Genomic DNA, 7,259 nt, shown 5'->3' on the forward strand with positions numbered 1-7,259 from the left:
ACTTTATAGAATATTATTCTCATACATATGGCAAGTGAAGATATCATTTCAAAGTGGACCTTCAATACGCAAGTTCCGAGTTACCCAAAAGTGATTTCCCTTTGTCGAACTCTTTCGCATTTTATGACATATTGTGGGTACACATTGTATACATTATATCGTAGACTGGCACTGTACATAACGATTACGTACGATTAATGTAATGAAAACGTAACTTTTGTTTATATCAATCACTGGTATGCATATTCTGGTCATATCAAGCATAATTTGTTTGAATAAGGCTATTAAATCATTATTCGTTTCCTCTTCTACATGAGTGACCCTTTTATCAAAGAAAGATGGCAATTAACAATATTTGTTTGAGCCATTTTGTTATCCAATATTCATAAACTCACCAAAGTTGCCTTTCCCCTGAGATAGGATGGTCTCAGAAACTCTGGATATAATCTTTTAAGAAATAATACAACGATAGTAATTAGCAAATGTACCCACCGTCATCATATTTTACGTCATAATTTACGGAAGAGTTCGATAAAGGGAAATAACTGTTGGGGAACTCGGAACTTCCGTATTGGTCATCGTTCGTCATAAATTGTGGTCAACCAAAGTAACCATTTCTACCTTACAATTTATTAAAAGATAAACAGCGGCCCATGATTATGTGATTATGTAACTACCCCATACCCTCGGTTTCGTTACAGTATGTTTGAATGTCGGTGGCAAAAATGGAACCTTTTTACACCACAAGAGGTAAAGTTACCACATTTGGTGTATTTCTTGTGGCAAGACCTTTTCATCAATCCTGTGACCTTGATATTGAACGTAAACCTAATTTTAGAAAATTTGAATGTAAGTCATATCTTTCAAATTGTAAGAGGTCCTGATTTTATATTTAGCATGTACATTTCTTGCGAGAAAACCTTTAAAACAATACCAGATTTGTTGGCTTTGTGATCATTGACCTAGTTTTTTGAAATTTTCTACAAATCTTAAGCCTTAGTCATATCTTCTACACGATATAGAACTTTCATATTTGGTATGTGTATTCCTTCTCACATGTAGCGGATAAGCACATTTCCTAAAATTATATATATATTGATGATCAGATGGAGTTCAATCACATAACATTTATTTCTCTACAGGCTGTTTCGTAAGGGGATGGTTTCCCCTCACTCATCGGGAGAAAAATTACATCTAACGAAAAATATCCGAATGGCTGAGAATATGTTACACAGAAACATACTGGATAGTTGCTAAGCATGATTACACATAGGATTGAGTAAATAGAAATTTATGGGAATGACGGCAAGTGCTGACAAGTTGTGAACGCTTATTCAATGAAGATTTTTCGGGATGACATATTATAAAGAATTTCTCTAGAATACAAAGGTTGCACTTTTTTGAAATGTTTGAGTATGATGATGTTTTTCCTAAAATTTCCCACTTGATTTTGTAGTCAATATTTTTGTCTTTCAATGTCCATATGAATTTGCTGAGCTCGGTGGTATTCTTTTTCGTGGAATTACGGAATGAATGAGTGTGGTTGGCGTATCTTAATTTGAACTCGGTGTCTGCTAGTCCCACGTAGCTCTCTTCTTGTCCATTATCGGCTCTGACTCTAGCTAAATACACAATTCCGTGGGCGCGACATTCACCGTTGAGCGGGCATTGATCTTTGTTTCGGCAATTACACCTGTTACATGTATCTCCGGTCTGGCGCACTTGTTTGATTGAAGCGTTATGCGAGTCAATTACATTTTGCATGGATGGCATACAACTGTATGATATTTTAATAGTATTTCTGTTGATAATCGGGCGTAGAACATGGCCTATCGGGAAACACTCATCTATAATTTTGAGAAACTGTTTACCCAAGTTTGTTTTTACGTTACTATCATATGGGGGGTTAAACCATGTGATGTTACGGGAACGATTTCTTCTGCTGTTCTGTTTAGTTTTGGCTGATTCGTCGTATGTTAGCTTGTATTTATAGCCGCTTTCATCAAGTGCTTTTTGGTATATGCCGGCGGCTTTGACGAATTCCTCTTTGTCCGATGAAATTGATGACAATCGATGATTGATGCCTGATGGTATAGCTTTAAGTATGGAAGGCGGGTGGTTGCTGCCGGAGTGTACGTAACGCGGAATGTTGCCGGGTTTCAAATACGGGGAATGTTTACTTGTATGTAAGTTCAACGTTACGTCCAAATAGTTGACCACCTTCTTGTTGGCATCTATAGTGATACGGAGACCATGATCCTCAAATATCTTGCACAGACGTTGTTTTATCTTCTCTGTGACTTGTGCGCTGCATTTCGTAACGCCTAGTCCGTCGTCTCTGTATAGTCCTACGTTTAATAGACTACCGAACTCGGCTTTGATCACTGACAGCAGGTAGATGCCGACTAATTCACAAAACTCAGCGCCATCGTATGAGCCCATGGTAATATCGAATAGATTTTCTTTGGCTTCTTTCTTGACCCACGGTTCGTTTTGACATAGTAATAACGACTTCTTTGTGTGCATAATGATGTGACTATCCGCATCGGAAATATGATGGAACTTCGATGCGTAACTGAGAGCATTGCGGAGTAATTGCTCAGATATGCTGGGATAAAAGTCCACGATATCAAAACAAATGAATGAAGATGAACTCTTGTCAGGTATACTGTCGAACCATTCCACTACGGATAAAGTTTTTCGTATTATGTATTAAAGCATCATCAGTCAAGGAAAAGTTTAACAGAATGCGCATATTGATTCATTTTTGTATTTTATACCGATTTATAAATACATGTAGTAGGATCATTACATTTAATGAATACAAGATGTTTTTTAAATCTTAACACATAACAGCATTTCATTTGCTATTATTTTTTAACAGAAAAACTGCGTCAACTGAAATGCATGTACAGTCTACTCCGGATATAATGAAATTCAGGGGACCAGCCTGAATTGCTCATTATATCCAAAGTTCGATATAACCAATGCTGAACTACACAAACATTGTTACTGGGGACCTTATTTAACTTCAATATAACAGATAGTTCAATATAACAGACTTCAATATAAGTAGAGTGGACTGTAGTATGTATTCAAGATTTTTCGTGCATATACATGTTAGTCTTAGAATATTTCTTTCATGACTATAGTTCGCAACCACTTCAGAGCACATTTATGTCAAATGTCTCGAGTATTTGTACGAGATGAGGGGTATTTTAGAGTTATCATTCAATCCTGATAATACTTTATCCTAAAGCGTATTCTTATTCCTAAACCAGCGTATGTTGGCAAGTAATATGTGCTGGTTTCAATAAGCAAAAATTTACGGCCTAACAATTGGTATGAAAAAATTCAGACAGTACTCAACCTAATGACAGGTTGTATTGGCAAATTAGATCATTACAACAACCATAGAATTTGCGAAAGGCTGACTTGAAATGAGACTGTTGAAACCTCTATAACATCAACTTATTTGTCAGTAGCCTGTCTAGGTTTAAGATTTTACAATACGCGGATCATACTCTTCAGTATCGAATTAGTAAAGAGACATAAACACCATATGCAGGTGATTATGGAATGCTCCTACATGAAAATGGGAAGTTGACAATGGAAAAGCTGAATTCATCCCATTTGTCATAAAGTTGAGTTGTTAACCATAGTTTTTTTATTTCGAGTTTACTTAAATACTTTATATCGAGTCGACATACATGTATGAGTGAAAGTTAATATTGTTGATAGATCTAGTTATTTTACTGGTCCTTCGGATGAGAAAGCAAAATCCGAGACCCCGTTTCACACCAGTTGTGGTACAATAAAGATCTACCCCTGCTCAAAAGTCGTAGGCGTCGAGCATAAGCCTAAAATTTGCAGTAATGATGACGTCTCCATATGAGTGAAACATTCTCGAGTAGGACGTTAAACAATATACAATCAATCAATCAACAATTTTTATGTTAAAATAGTTTGGAAATTCTATATTGTTAATATATCTAATTGTTAGGTCCTCAGTTTATCAATAATTGAAAAAAAACCCAAATATTTTCAATCAAAAGTTCTAAAACATAACTTTTTTACTCCATACCGTTAGCTTTAGATTACAATGCTATATGTGAAATGCTAGTTTCTCGGTATTGATTGTACTTTCAGTTTTGTGGAACTAATTACTGAATCATATTGTCCTGCCATGACACCGAACTAGCCTTCGAGGTAAAGTAGTAACCCACGTATCTTCTAATTTGTCTTCCTTCCTTCAGTGTTCGTTGCCCACTCATGGTAAAAATCTTAGAAGTATTTTGTCATTTCTCCGTGCCCCTGGTTCTTGTCCTCTGAATCCATCAGGTTATTGTAGATGTTTGGATGTCTCAATGTGATGAGAATGTGAAGAATTACAGAAGTCGTGATGATTGTTCTGCATGTCTCTGACGTCTGGTTCATTTACCTCTCCAGAACTCGGAACTTGTGTGTCACAATACAAAGACGTTCTCCACTACACGACTTGCTCTGTAGAGTCTGTAGTTAAAATACTCTCTTTCGTGATGCTCAATGTTTCTGAGGGAAAAGGGGTTAATCAGGCTTTTGTTGATCCCCAAAGCATTGTCCCCTACTATGTAGTATCGGACAGGAAAACGTCATCACCAGGTAGAGCCTTGTCTTCGGGGAGATTGAATGTTGTTCAGACTCTCCAGCCTTCCGTCAGTTCTGACCCATTGTAAATACTAGCATCGTTGCTGGCATTATCAGAGCCGACACCAATCCAAAGAAACTTGTATTCTGCGTCGATCAGAGCCCTGGGGACAATGGAGAAGAAGTCATTGTATTGTTTGAAGACAGTGGAGAAGAAGCCCTTGTATTATTTGAACATGGAGCCAGTATTTCATGGACAGGTGACCATCACATGTCTACCAACTAGAGCACCAAAGCAGACAGAAAATTGTCACCTCTTCTCAAACTGCTCAGCAATGGCGATCCACACTTCAATTATAGCAGGACACTGGATCACCTCAGCAGCAAACTCGGCTTTGATGGCATCGCAGGCATCGTTAAAGATAAGGGAGATGGTGTTTGTAGGAACTTGAAGTTGTAAGACAGACTTGATAATTGTCAATGCGGGCCATGTGTCATAGAGTAATGGAAATCTTGGGACCAGGAGGGAAAAACTTTCTGTGCCATGTGTCCTCTAATCTACCTTCTACCCTTCACAGGACCTCATCGTATGGGTCTCTATGAAGTCTTGTGTAGTTGGAAAAGACCTTCACATCTTCTGTCTTCAGTTTATTAAGAAGAGTGCTATATTACACTCAAAGTCAATAAAAGCGTGCAATCGATGTCGCCGGCACTTTATTAGAAAATAAGCTATATCAAATCATATATTTTGTGTGCTATACATTCATGGACCCATAGCCTCCCTAGGCATGGTATACTTTTTATTTCCCCTTTACTTATAAACTTGGTAATAAGCGTAGATACCCTAATTTTGTAACATACGTGACTGTCGTCGACTCAGTTTTTAAAATTGAACAAGCAAATATAAAAATCTGAGAGCGTGTTTTTTAATTTTCTTTGCGTTAATATCATTTGTATTTCCTAAATTTTCATTCAATAAAAGTTTAACACCTTTTGCGTATGATTTTAAGCAGTGGTGTATATATTACTCCATGTCGCCAGATTATATTATGTGATCATAGGGTCAATTAAACACCCAATGTATGAACAAAGATTTCGTATTATCTTTATGTTTTTGATCTCTTTTGGCGCTAAAATATTCAAAAACTTTGGGAAAATATTCATCAAGCGATATTTGGATGTGGCATTGAGAAGAAGTCATCATTTTCTCAAAATTTTGCATTCTGATTTTAGAAATGTAACATACGATACAATAATTTTTTTTATGAAAACGTATTTGCAGAGCAAATGTTACCCCTTTTATGAAAATCTCGTAGTGTACAGAGAATGAAAATATAAACATTTCTTTTGCAGAAGTCATTGGTTGGTCTGAAATTTGACAAACGTGTCAAGATGTAACATTCGTGATGTAACATTCGTTACCGAGAAATTAATTAAAAGGAATGGTATCACAATTTCCCGCGTATTTTTGCTCTCTGTCTGCATGATGTGGTATACGACATGAATGTCTACTATGAACATTTGAGTTTGAAAGTCAATACGTGTTAAACTTTGAGAATTAGGATTAATTTTCTCTTACGGTAAGTACTATTACAACAACTGCAATGTTTGATATACAATATTGATTAAGCAGATGGAATGTTTTGGTCTGAATTTGTTCTTCTGATATCAAAGAATGTATATAGTATTCCAAATATCTCGAAATTCCTCTGGTGTAAGAATTACATTGAGTAGAACGCTGGTAACATACGTTTTTCAAAGTAACGTATGCTACTTAATGAAATGCTTGATTAGACATCAAATATTGAACTACATATTGACAAAATATCATCATTAACGATATGTTTGTTGAATATCAACTATGTTATGAAGAAACAAATGTGTTATTGTTCCCGTATTCACCAGCATATACAGATATCCTCTGCAAGAAATACAGACCATGTTTTTCTCTGCTACTGTCCTATTTATGATACATGTAACTATGCAACTCTACATTTATCAATTTGCTAGAATTCAGCATCTTTTCATAATATACCTTAGAAATGAAGGGATTAATCTCTGATGATTGTTCTATGCAATCTTATAGAGAAATCATTAAAAAATATTTTATCTGAGTGTAACGTATGTTACCAGGAATTCCGTTACGTAATATTATTCTACTTGTTCTTAATTATTTATTTATTTTTTCAGAAATGGCGCTTGTGAGAGCAGATGTACAGAATAACTACCATGAAAAAAAATGCATTAAAACATAAGAACAACCATGAAAAAATGTTTTAGAAATAAAATTATATGCTCCCCTTGTGGCAATACTGAAAAGGTAGAATGTCTGTATAGACAGTGAAAATAAAGGTTTAACTACCGGTCAAAGGCTACCACAATGATACATGTAAGTTTTGTCTCTCAAAATACTTTTAAGCAACTGGTCATTTGAGTAATTTTGTATGACCTTTGACCTTGTGACTTGAAATCCAATGGGGGTCATCTATTCATAAGGGGGCACCAGTGTTTCAAGTTTGATGTCTATCAAGGAAAGACTTCTCAACGGACAATAGCGTATGTCCAGAGTAGTTTAACCGTTGTCCTTTTGACCTCAAAATCAATAGGGGACATCTATGTCTTAAGGTTCACGT

The 7,259-nt window shown here is 35.9% G+C and overlaps 1 long non-coding RNA gene across 1 annotated transcript; it reads left to right on the plus strand.

Moving 5' to 3' along the window:
• Positions 1-5,738: 5,738 nt before the first annotated feature.
• Positions 5,739-6,898, plus strand: LOC130050252 (uncharacterized). Its single transcript, XR_008798698.1, has 2 exons — positions 5,739-6,206; positions 6,817-6,898. It is a non-coding gene; the product is annotated as an uncharacterized LOC130050252 (long non-coding RNA).
• Positions 6,899-7,259: the final 361 nt, after the last annotated feature.

This window comes from Ostrea edulis, chromosome 9, assembly GCF_947568905.1.
Source record: "Ostrea edulis chromosome 9, xbOstEdul1.1, whole genome shotgun sequence".
NCBI classification, from domain to species: Eukaryota; Metazoa; Mollusca; class Bivalvia; order Ostreida; family Ostreidae; genus Ostrea; species Ostrea edulis.